Consider the following 13,839-nt stretch of genomic DNA (forward strand, 5'->3'; position numbering starts at 1 on the left):
GATACTTTCCCTCTTAACATACGTACACCTCAGAAATAATACTTTCGTATACGAGGAATATGACACTTTCCCTCTTAACATATGTACACCTCAATTCTACATATTACCCAAAATTCATACAAATCCTGACCATAATTTACCTTTAAATTTTCCAGGATGACCCATTATATCAGGTTGTGATTCATATACTGAAAACCTATCCAAATTTATTGATAGTGTTTTACAACCTTTAATGAAATCACTTCCTTCATACATTAAAGATACAACTACTTTCATTAAAATTTTGAAGTCTATTCCACATCTATCTGATAATTTCAATCCTGGTAACATTAGATGTAACATCACTAAATACCAACATTCGGCATGCAGATGGTATTGAAGCGTGCACATATTTTCTTGATAACAATCCTAATAATAGCCCACTATCTTGTGAAGATATTTGTATAATATTAAAACTTATCTTGGAAAATAATTATTTTCAATTTAATAATACGAATTACATACAGATAATGGGTATTAATGTGGCTCCTATATACTCTTCCCTTTCATGGGTGAATTAGAACAGGATTTTATTCAAAACGAAAAGTTTAATCCATCTCTTTGGTTCACATTTTTAGATGACATATTTATGATCTGGAAGCATTCAACTGAAGAACTGAAAATAATTATTGATCCTCTAAATCATTTTCACCCGACGATTAAATTTATTTATACTACATCTAGTACGCATGTTTCATTTTTAGATGTAAATGTAATAAAAAAATATTGACAACACTGTCTCTACAAATATTATTAAAATGCATCTAATAATTTGAAGAGCAGAGCAAAGGGACAGATACCACTTATTTTTCGTTAAGTACAGAAGCGGAGTTGATCAAATGGAAAAGCTGAAAAATTGCAAATTTTATAAATTCAATAAGTTATTAAGTTGAGAAAAAAAAAACAATAAATAAAGCCTTAACCACCTGGTGACATCTCGGAATTACTATATATGATCCTTGGGACGACTTCTCCAGGCGAAGTGGGGCGACTTCTCCGAACCGTTGCGATATTTGTAAATATATACAATAGCCGAGTCGATATCGACAGAAGCAGCTTGTCGGAGGAAAATGGCGGACGTAAACAGTGCCTGGAGGTGTGTATAATAGTGCTCGCTGATTGGTCAATCGAGCAGAATGATTGACAACTGGCGATAGGTCAATTGACTGTAGCTGCTGGGAGTGCGGAGGCAGAATAAGTCGCCTTATCATCCAAAGCTTCAGTTTGCGGGACCCTGAAGACTCTCTCCCTTACAATTCTTCGTCCTGCTTGTGGATGCTGCTGTGCTGTCCTTACTTGTGGGGGACGCTGCTGTTTTCCAACTCCTCCTCCCAGTTTTCCAGCTGGGGAATCACGGCTCTTGGTAGTGGTTGTGGCAGTTGCTGTAGCTGACGTGGGTGTGGTGGTGTTACTCTTGCCTGTGGAGGTGTCCTCACCTCAGGCTTCATCTCACACAAAGGTCTCATCATGAGGTGAGGCAGGTTCCTTTCCTTCTTCTCTTCTTTCTTTTTTCTCTCCTCCTCTTCTATCCTTCACTTTCTGATATGGCCTCCATAGTCAGCTCGTCCAGGAAGCGCCTGGCATGCTACAGGTGCATTTGGAGTTCTAAGAGTTTTGAAATTCTGTTACTCATTCTTCGTAGTTCACGAATGAACGACGGTAGCCAGACTGACGAACGCTTTCGTTTTATATGTGTGAAGCGCTGACGTGAAGGAAAACATCCCATGTTACCAAAACGTACAAGACCCATATTATCACAAAAAACATGGAACGCTCTGACCTAAAAGAAACACTCACTCACTTTTTACTTACAAACACTTATTATAATCACAAACACATACAAACTATTTTCGACAAGCTACGGAAACGAAGTGCTTAAAGACATATTTCTTTTTTGTTTTACATAAAACAAAGAAATGAACTGCTTATAGAGACATACTTCTATTTTTGCCAGTTGAACTAGTATCTCGTTTCTAGAGTATTGGGGTAGCCCTGAAAAGGGCTGTTTTTGTGGAAGGAGAGTTATGACAATCTTTAATTGTTTAATATTGCGTCTGGCGACAGGCTTTCACACAGGTTAAGGTCTGCTTCTTCTGAAAGTTATGGAGAACTCTTTCGTGTCTACACGGCAGTCGACAAAACCTCTGTCTGGTTCCTGCTGTTGATGCTGATGTTGCTGCTGCTGTCTCTGCTCTCTATGCTTTTGAAGTCTATACTCCTCCATCCATTCTTCTTTCTCCTTCTTGATTTCCTCTCTGAAGAGCTATTCTATCATGTCTTCGGTAACATTGAACATTCTGACATTCTCTATCTCTTCAGGTTTTGGTATCAGGTTTTGCCTGGCCGATGTAAATTCACCTAAGCTTCGTTCAGCTTGGCTAGTCTTGAACACATCTTCATAGGAGGATGAGTCAACAATGGATGGTCAGACTGTCTGACTGACTCGTTAAAATAATGTGGTTTTCGTACATCAGTACATGTACCACTGTTTTATGCCTGAACGGCAGGCTATTTAATTAATCCTGGGGAAAGGAATTGGAGCCACATCCCAGGCATGTATGTGCTCAAAGAGCACTATTTAAATTAGCCATCAGATCCTGGGACAAATTAAAGTCCTTAACGACCTGAATGTAGGGCTTTCAAACGTAAGAAAACTTGCCAAACACAAATGGTGGTATTGTTTAATGTTAGTGGCGAACCTGTATTTGTATTCATGGAAGATCGAACTCATAAAATATAATTTTTCTGAAAGTTTAGCGAATACAAAGCATAAAGGCTCTCTTTCCTTTTTCCGCCATTTCTTACTCGATCAATATCTCAGATTTAAATGTTTATTTCAGAAAGAATGGATTCATTTCAGAATTGTAATCTGTCTTAACGTCTTCAAATTAGAGGGAATAAATATAGAAAACTTTACATTTAAACAAAAGAAAAATATTGTTTTACATGCATAGGTCACATGTATCGCCTGGTGCACAAAGTTTATAGTTTGTGTTACAAATAATTAGACGACCTTTTTCAACTACGAAGGACGTTTAAATGGACCCCAGCAGGTGGCTACCTTTGTCTTTCAAGAACTTTAAATAAATAACACATTTTACAAATCAAATGAGCAACTCACTAAGAATATGGGATGTGCCTGAACTGAATATAAACGTGTCCCAGGCATCAGGCTATCCTGTATCTCAAGCCGGGTATTTAACTAATAATAATTGCAATTGCATTTGTTGGTAAACGAAGCGCATATTTTCATTGGTCAGAACATGACCTTGTGATACCGAGCTGCGTTTATTTCGGTATAAATTGTAGAAAGAACCTCTTTATACCAACTTACTGAAACATTCTCGTGCAAAGTAACTAATATAAGCACTGAAACAAAAATGTTGGTTGATTTACACTATATTCTGAACATTAAATAATTGGTTTTGACAGAATCAAATAGCAAATCATTTTATATTGTTGAAAATAAATAACTATTTTTTTTAACTGGATTCGATATAAATCTGGAATTAAAAAAAAAGTGCAAGTACGATAGATTTTGGTCCGTTGTACCATTGATATTCTGCAACCAACTGTTGTGTCCGAAATGGCAGAATTCTAAAATAAATTCCCTAAATTCGTACATGGAGACTAAAAACACTGTCACGTCAATATCTGGCAAGCCTTCTGAAGTAGGCGATATTTCACAAGCTGAAATGTCAAGCAACCAGAATGAGCCAACTGAGCTATAGCCACTTGCCAGTTAAACAGCAGGATGATCACAAACTAAAACGATATTTATCGCGCAAAGCGGAAGACTGACCAGAAACCAAAACGATTAAAACTCTAATAAAGTAAGATCTGTTATGTTGACCCTTATCTCAGAGCTTGGAAACTCATGATCTACCAAGAGGAATATTGAAGCTACATCACTTTCACTGCGGCTCTTCTTTACAAATGAAATTAAAATTATAGGCAAATGTATATAGGGATTGGGGAAGAGGTTTCAAGGACAGTCAATTGGGTCCATTGTCCTACAAAGTAAACGGCCCACCCTGATAGTGGTGATGTTGGTGAGGGATAGATCACGCCCCTTCCCCATTATTACTGTCAGAGTCGATGTCTTACTTTCCTTGACTATTATAATAACATCACTATAACTGTCTACCGAAAGGTTTAATTTCATTTATAAGTAGCCCCTATAGGTAACATAATAATTGAATGAACACAAAAATAAATTTGAAGAAATAAAAATTGGCTACTCACAAGTCTGGACAATAATGAATCGGCCAAGTCACATTGAACTCATCCATGATATCATAAAACAATTCAAGAGTCATTTGCATGTAAACAACTCAACACATCCAGACAAATATATGTCCCCGTTTGCCCTAATTTGCTTTTGGCAATGTAATGATCATTTTTCCTTTTCAATTTTTCTTTTATAAATTATAATGCCGTAATTTATAGTTCATTACCAACGTTCACCACAGGCACAAAATGAATTCCCATAGATGTGTTGTCCATTAAAAAATACGTCAACATTGAAACGCAGTTCTTATTATTTCATGCCAACAATCGTGTGGGTAAAACACGCCATGGAAAAAGCTATATTTTAAACAAATAAGATAAAGCTATACGACGGTACATGCGTTCTCAGGTAGATAAGTCCTTCGTATTTTCTAGGTCACGGTATTAATGGGGTGAATAATTTTACGGAAAGATCTGAAATGGTCATCGCCAGTAGAAGAATAGAAAATTAAAATCATGGCTATTTGTTAAACGTTAATGAAATTGATAAGTTAGCAAATAGATAAATAAAATAATGTGGTATAAGTTTCATTATGGTCTAATTTATAATGTTTAAGTTATTAAATTTAAAACAAATTTGTTTCATTTCATTAAGACCGTTTCGAAAAGTTGCGTGTATTCCATGCTAACAATGAATTTGATCTGAGATTCTTTTTTATTTTAAATCAATTCAATATATTTCCTTAAAATGTTAACTGACATTGAAAAGATAGGACGTATTTTGTTTAAATGTCGCTTTAAAGGGGGAAAACACAACCCTAACACACAGTGCACTCTGCGCATAACCAAATTTAATAAGCACATACACATCGTCCATCTAACTGTTTAAAGACTTGTATGCAATTCTTTATTCGAAAGAGCGAGGTAATGTACAGAATAACAGCAAACTCAAATTGTCTAACCCTATTACTGTTGTCGCCATAACGCCTACCTAGTCATAATTATGTCACCGTAATGACGTTTGCATTGTAACGCACACACACACACACACACACACACACACAGAATCAGTGTGTTTATATCGTGAACTCACTATATTTTATATTAGAATAGGAAGGTTTAATGTTTCTAGAGCAAACGCCAGATGTAGTTTGTCTATCAATCTACTGTCCCCAAAAGGCAAGCAAGAGTCATACTATATCCTTGAATCTCAAAGTTCCTCAAAGTTTACTCCATAATGAATTGTTTATTATCCATTAGTATGAACACATAGTATTGTCGTTCAAGTTATTGTTTATGATTCATTAATAATTCGTTCTTTTGTTTATGCAGAAATAATGTATATGATGTCCATGAATTATTTTTATGTTAAAAATTTAGCATTTATACAAGTGCAAAAACTGAGTTAAAATTTAAATGCTATGTAAGCTGCTCCACATCTAAGGATAACGTCTCACTAGAAAGGCTAAGAGAAAAACTGTTGCAACCATTTGAGTATTTATCAAGTGCTTTAATAACACACCCATGCAGCATGATATGCATTTTGGAGGATATTGTCTAACAGTTGTTTACATTTCAAGTGGCTTTGCAAAATTGCTTTGTTTCAATCTTCAGGAATGTAGACCTGTCTGATATGCCAAAATTTTGTCATTTCTTTGCCGCTCGTCCTTTTTATTACAGTATCAACATTTAATAAAGGGTCATGGAACTATATATAAAACTCGACTGAGTTTTGTACATAAATTTAATTTTAATGTGTTTATTTGCACTCGATACTTGTATTTCCTGCATATCTTTGGTTTAGCTTTGTTTTAAGATATGCATGACCTTTTTGAATTAATTAGCTCTCACTATAAAAGGTTCAGCAGCAGGGAAGTTCTACAGACCAGATCCCCAGACCAAAATAAACCTTTCTACGAGAACTTTCTCCGTACAAGCCTCAGATTTCAAAAATAAGCCTTCCCACGAAAAATAATTTGCGTAAATTCGTCACCGATTGCAATTTTTGTGTGCAAAAATCATTGATTTTGGACAGCAATTTTAGGGGGGGGGGTAGGAGAAATTTATTCCATCGATGAAGTTTGCGAAGATTTGGCTGCCGATCCTAATTTTACCTCGCATTAAAACAATATAGTTGAAAATAATATGAGTCGGAAAGCTAGTAGAGTTGGAGAGCCTCATTCTGCAAGATTAGCGCGAGAGCAATTAGCGGCAGTGAAGAAACTTATCCCAACAAAACAATTATTTAAGAAAAAAGTTCGTGATTACGAAGATTCTCAGTATGGAATTACCGAGATATCGTCAAAGTTGTTGAGTCCAGTCACTGGAGCGATCGAACAGGTAGCATACGGCGACGAAAAGAAAGATAAGGAACTTAGGAAGCGCGGGCTTATTCCCATGACGAGAGACATCGAGGAACACACTAGAGCGGTTCCGGGTCAGCTTGAGCAAATTCATCAAGAACAAACACAAACGCGTCAAGAAAAAACACAAGCACGAGTGCGAGCACAAGCACAAAAGCTACAGGGACAAATACAGCAGGCGCGAACAAAAGCACAAATACAAGCACAAACACAAGCGCTGCGAGAACAATTGCAGCAAAAACAAGCACAATTACCTCAAGAACAACCAGAGCAAGAAGAAGAGGAAGAAGAAGAAGAGGAAAGCGGTAGAGAGCCTCGTGAAGAAATAAAAGATAAATTTACTGATGATGGTTGGACAACAATGGAAAAGCAATTTAAATTATTTGGTAATAATATTGATGAATTTGGCGCATTTGCTGAGGATTCTTTTAATGCTAGATCGAAGTTTTTAACGAAGGATGGATTAGATAAAATTAAAACGCGAGAATCTTGGATCAGAAATTTATACCGAGCTAAATTTAATTTATCCAGGATACCTAAGGGCGACGCGATTTTTAATGAATTTCGTAAATCGGCACGGGATAGATTCACGTATAATATGAGTCAACCTAAGAGGGTGGAAGAAAAACCTGAATCTTCGAAATCAAAGAAAATATCCCAAATAAAATCCTCTGATACATCTCAGATACTTCCTCCAACAGATAAGGGAACCAATATCTCAGGAACTTTTCCGCGCACACATTTCGACGAAGATTCCTCCGATTTTTTCAACAAAGGCGAGGATATTTTAATCGATATTGCCAGATTTGGCTTCGATGAAAGAGGTAAATATTTGAAGTCGGGACGCGTTAATAAATTTACTAAAGAAAGTTGGGCTCCCGCGGTATATTTTGCTTCAAAGAAAAAATCCATCAATCTTGATGACCCGGGTTACCAAGATTTTATCAAAAAAATAATACAAAAAAATGAAGAAGAAAAAGAAAAAGAAAAGGAGGAGGAGGACGTGTTAACGGAGTGGTTTAGCGAACCATCAACACCAGAACCAAAGACAGGAAGCGGATATACCATTTGCCCTGACAGTGTTGTCAACGACGTATCTCGCCTTGAAGTTTTAATCGGAGGAAAACGAGCCGGAAATAACTCCCGTGAAATAATCAACGAAGCCTCAGATATTTGTCAGCGATTATTCCGCGGCGGTGTCATCGACTCTCACATTTACAAGGAACTTGTCGATGAACTCATCGATTAAAACAACACAATTGAAATAACATGATTGTTCACAAACATCAGCGCAGACCCAAACAGGTCCGCGTAGTAAACTCTCGATTGCCCGTATACAGATATATCCACGGCAATGGATTCGGCGATATCATTGGAAGTCTCTTTACGCGAATAATACCTAAAATTGGACCCGTGATCAAACAGCTCGGGTTAAAAGCAATAGGAAAAATTGGCGAGACTGCCATTTCTGGTATCGGTAATTTGGCCAGCAAGGGCTTCAATGTTGTCAAAAGTAAAATATTAAATTTAATGCGCAAAAAACAACCCGTCAAATTGCCTATCACCAGCGAAATGCCACCCGAAATCAGCAAAGTCATAAATGACGCGGCAAATAAAAAAATAAACGATCTAGCGCAGGAAGTTGCTAAGACAAATTTAGCGCAGGAAGTTGCTAAGATAAATCTCGCAAATGAAGTTGCTAACACAAATCTAGCAAAGGAAGTTGCTAAGACAAATCTAGCAAAGGAAATTGCTAAGACAAATCTAGCAAATAAAGTTGCAAATACAAGCTTCATTTCAGGCAGCGGTCTTCGTTTTAGATGATATTCTTAATAATAAATGTTCGCACAAGTGTCAAATGAAGTGTTTGACATGGACGAGCCCGTAGGTAGAGACACATCCGTGCGAGATTTCCAGTATTTCTCGTACGATGCAGTTGACCCAAATACAAATAATCGCTTGGAAATTCAAGTCCACGATACAACAAGGTATTTTCTTCCATCTGAGGCATATATCGAAGTTGTTGGGAGAATTGTGAAAAACGATGATACCAACTATGCCGATGATTTTGCTGTTGGGTTTGTCAACAACGGCATCATGGCATTATTCAAGAGCGCCACTTACATGATCGACGGAAGAGAGATCGAATCAATTACGGACAACGTTGATATAGCAACGACGATTATAGGCCTAGCGAGATACTCGGATGATTTTACCAGGTCAGCCGGTCCTAGTATGATGTTCGCCAAAGATAACTCCGATGACCCTGAGCATTCCCCGTATGATATCGGCATACCGAGAAATGCCGCTGGCGGTGCCGCTGATGTTCGTGCAGTGATGATCGCCCCCAATAACAATTACAACCTTGGATTTGCCACGAGAAGAGCTATGCTAAGGGGAAATGAGCGAAGATTTTCCTGTGCAATTCCGCTATCTCACATTTTTGGATTTTGCAGGCATTTCAGAAAAGTTATTTACGGAACAAAACACACGATAACTTTCGTTCGAGACGCTGCTGGCAGTGACAAAGCCATCTGGCGAGATCCTGGTGATGCAGGCAAGGTGGTCCTAACTAAATTTACCCTGTGGATGCCAGCGATAGTTCCATCGATGCTCGAGGAAGAAAAATTATTATCATTCATGAATCAAGGTGGAAAATCCGTCATGTCCTGGTTGACAACGATGACCGACTCCTGTGATGTTAATATCAACGGAATATTTACCTGGCGAATTGCGTCACAACAAGGCGTTTCGGCACCTAGGCACATCTTCGTTGCTCTTCAAGCCGCAAACAGATACGATCAACTTCACAGTCATATGATATTCGACAAATTTGCAGCAACAAATGTTTCACTGAGAATAAACGGTCAGCAAGAACCATCCGAGGAAATAGCCATCGATTTTGAAAATTTTTCGACGGCCCGCGCATATCATCGCTTGCTAAGTTTCATGGGACGCGATCAAAATATCGATACCGGATTGCAAATATCACAGTTGGATTTTAATACTCGCTATCCCATCTATTACTTTTCCTTGGAACATCTCGATTTGGTAAAACAATCCGTTGTCGATATCCATTTCAAAGCCAGAATTAACACAGCCGGAGCAGCAAGGGCCATCGCGGTAATCCTCAGCGATAGAACAATGATCTTGGAAGGCATTAGCGGCAGAATGAGAGTCATCGATGCTCCTGTCGAGAATATGTGATAAATTCCAAATTTAGACTAAGCGATTATTAATATGCCATACGAACACGTCAGCGTAACTCTGACCCCGGGTCAGATAAAAAAACTCCAAACAGCAACAGCAAGGCGAAGCGGCTTGAATTTAACCCTGAAAAACGATCAGATTCACGGTGGGCCTAACAAACTATCGCTAACTAGAAGTCAGCGTGAAAGATTTACCAGAGCCAAATCAGCGAATTCCGGCGTTCATCTGAATCTCTCAATAGGCGCCATCAGAGACATGGTCAAAGTAGGCGGATTTATTCCTCTTCTTCCTTTACTGGCTCCATTAATAACAGGCGCAGCATCGGCCTTGGGTGGATTTGGGGTTAAAAAAACATTAGAAAAAGTTAAAGGAGGACAATACCGTAAAAAAAAGGGAGGACTCTTCATTCCCCCCAGCCTATTCGAGGAAATTTTTCAAAGATTTCCTCGGTTGGGATCAGGCCTTTATCTAAGACGGCCCCCATACGGATCCGGCCTAAGATTAGCACGGCCTATTCAAATTTAGATTTACTTAGCGAAGCAAAGAATAAAAAAAAAAAATTTTTCAGAGGCGTATTTATGCGAGATCAACTACCAGAAAAACCAAACCCTACCGAGACAGGAATAATAAATCTCGATAAAAATACCGGCCCTGGCACGCACTGGGTTGCCTACGCGGTTAATCCTCGCGAAGTCGTTTACTTTGACTCATATGGATTAGCACCGCCAAATGAATTTATCAGCTATGTGTCAAAACTAAATCTTCCGGTTTGGTATTCGACACTTCCAACGCAGACATTAGCGGATCCGCCAATATGCGGCCCTGAATCAATTAACGTCCTCGATGCAATTTCAAAATCATCCGGTCCGTATCACAAAATTGTATTTGAATACGCCGTAGATAAATATCATGGTTGATATTTACGGTAGATTTATCTACAGGAAGGAAAAAGCAGAAGTGACTGACGTCGATCTATCAAAGTTTGCAACCAAGAGCGATATTAACAATCTTCTATCGCTGTCAGAGGTGGACCCTGGCGAAGTTGCTGTTTTTCAAAATACCGAAGGAAGATTACAAACCAGCAACGTCAAAATAACTGATATAATCAAGCGAGACGAATACCGCGATCATATTAGTCAGTTTACTCGTCAATCGGAGATGGTATTAAAATCTATTGCTGATATCGCCGATATTATAGCGAAGTTACCCCTGAAGGCCAATATCGCGGATGTGGAAAAATCCGACAAAGAGTTAGCAGCAACGTTGCTTCTGAAGGCTGATAAAGCATTACACGACGATCTTCAGGACAGAGTGACAAAAAGATTTACCAAGCTAACTAACGATCTTAAAAAACTAGACGATACATCAAAAAATCTCAGTAAAAAACTCGACGAGGATATAAAAAAATTCATCGAAACCTCCTCAACTACACACAGCGATCTTACCGAGAAAACAAGAAAAATCAACGAAGATATCGCCCAAATCAACAAAGATATTGAAGCGGCACGTGCATTAATATTTCAAAAAGCCGATAGAACATCACATAACGATCTTACCGAGAAAACAAGAAAAATCAACGAAGATATCGCCCAAATCAACAAAGATATTGAATCGGCACGTGCACTAATATTTCAAAAAACCGATAGAACATCACATAACGATCTCAGCGAGAAAACAAGAAAAATCGACGAGGATATTACTAAAATTAACGATGATATTAACGCGGTACGCCAAATCGTAAACGAAAAAATCGATAAAACATCACACGACGAGAAAACAAAATCCATCAACGATGATATTAACGCGGTACGCCAAATCGTAAACGAAAAAGTCGATAAAACATCACACGATGATCTCCACGAGAAAACAAAAAAAATCAGCGAAGATGTTACTAAAATATCCGAGGAAACCTCCGCGGTACGCCAAATCGTAAACGAAAAAGTCGATAAAACATCACACGATGATCTCCACGAGAAAACAAAAAAAAATCAGCGAAGATGTTACTAAAATATCCGAGGAAATTAACGTGGTACAAGAATTAGCAAATAAAAAAGTCGATACATCAGTTTACGACGGAGAAATTCAAAATATCAACGCGAAACTTCTCGACGCAACTACAAAAATTAGTGATATTAACTTAGAAATATCATCGTTGGATATTCCTGCGTTGATGCGTATTTCGATACCAGATCAGGTAGAATCAAAAGATCTTTCCTGCAATGTATCATTTGTGCTGAGGACACAAAATATTACCTGGACACCTGATAATGATTCTTTTAACTTTACCGCGCCAATTCAGGGTGTATATCGAGTATATATTATTTCGAAGTTAATAAAATTTAACGTGACGGCCGATAATCATGAAATTTATGAATACTATCCTGGATTTTTCGTTATTTCCATAGATGAAAATAACATCGTAAATTTCACACTAGAACCAGAAGGCAGAACTACCATGGGACCAGTGTATTATTTTGTAATTTTCGAATATTTATCGGGTTGGGCCGTAATTGGTCAAACCGAGTCGGTCGTAATTGCCGAGATCTCCCCCCCAACCAGTTAAGGTTGCCGAGATAGAGAACTCTCAACTATTTGAAAACGGAAAGTCTATTTTACCAAGAATTGGCTAGATAAATTAATAATAATGACCGCATCGGATTACCGTTATAATCAGGCGCGATCATGGCAGGATTCGCTAAAAAAAACTCCTCGACGAGTATCAGATAAAAATAAAAAAATACCAGCGTAGATTAGTTATCATTGACGTCGCCGTGTACACGGTATCCGCGGTAGTCGCTGGTGCTGGAATAATTTTATCCGCGGTAACAACAATCGCGCTAATCGTTGCAACGATAATAATCTCGTCAACAACGACAATCGCTGGTGTTCTCAATATCGTAGCGAAAAAGATATCTTCGTGTACGAGTGAGAAATTATCATTATACATAAACAAACTAACCAAGATCAATGACGCATATTCAAAATTATCATCGCTGCTTTCGGAGAGTCTCAATGACGGTGTTATCTCCGATCTAGAATTTTCAGCAATGATCGGTATTTACTCGGAGATTGAACAAATGAATATTAATAATGTCCGAACTAGCCCAGATCGTGACAAACACGACACCGCCGACAACAACGTTAATATCGTTAAGCTCAACTAAGCCAGAATTTAGCATCAATTTTCCAACACCAATCAGCGTCAAAGAAATTGCGTTAACACAACTGCGTGTCTACAACAGCTGGCCTAATGTTAGATCGAAATCATTTGGCAGATTATTATCAAACAATTCACTTGTTTTTGCCAACAAAAACAAACCCGATGGAACACCTGATTGGATCGTCGTTGGCATACCAACAGGCAGTTACGAAATTGATCAGCTGGATAAGGAATTTACCACCAGAATATCAAATATAACCGGCGATGCTACTCCGGGAATAAAAATATCTGCGCATGAACCAACACTGTCATCGATGATAGAGGTGAAATCGCCGTACATGGTAGATATTTACCAATCATCGATTAGGACCATATTAGGTTGGCCTGAAATCGCACCTCTAGCAAAACCAAAAAAATCAGATTTTATTATTCCAGGTTGGTACGAGGAAGCTCCTCCAGAACTACCGGAACCAAAAAAAGAAGATTTTACCACCGACGAAGGATGGTATGGAGATATCAAACACAAACCTCTGATCGATAGCGCCATCAACCTCATGAATAACCACAAAATTAACCTGGTAATATTCGCTTTTACTTTTATTAACGAAAGAATTCTCTCGTGGTTGCCTCTTCCTAAAATTCCCCCCGGTGTGGAAATCTTCGACGCTACCCACATTTACAGGATAATAGCCCCCATAGATGGTATCTTGGTAAGAAGAACCCTCGACGAATTTATTCAAGAACATACAATACAATTAAATTTATTGCGGGAATCCTTTCATGAATGCATCTTAAATAAATCAGGCTCATGTAGCGAAATTATCAAACGCGTGAAGA

The sequence above is a fragment of the Sinohyriopsis cumingii genome, chromosome 1 (assembly GCF_028554795.1).
Source record: "Sinohyriopsis cumingii isolate HCF-2022 chromosome 1, ASM2855479v2, whole genome shotgun sequence".
Classification (NCBI taxonomy): domain Eukaryota; kingdom Metazoa; phylum Mollusca; class Bivalvia; order Unionida; family Unionidae; genus Sinohyriopsis; species Sinohyriopsis cumingii.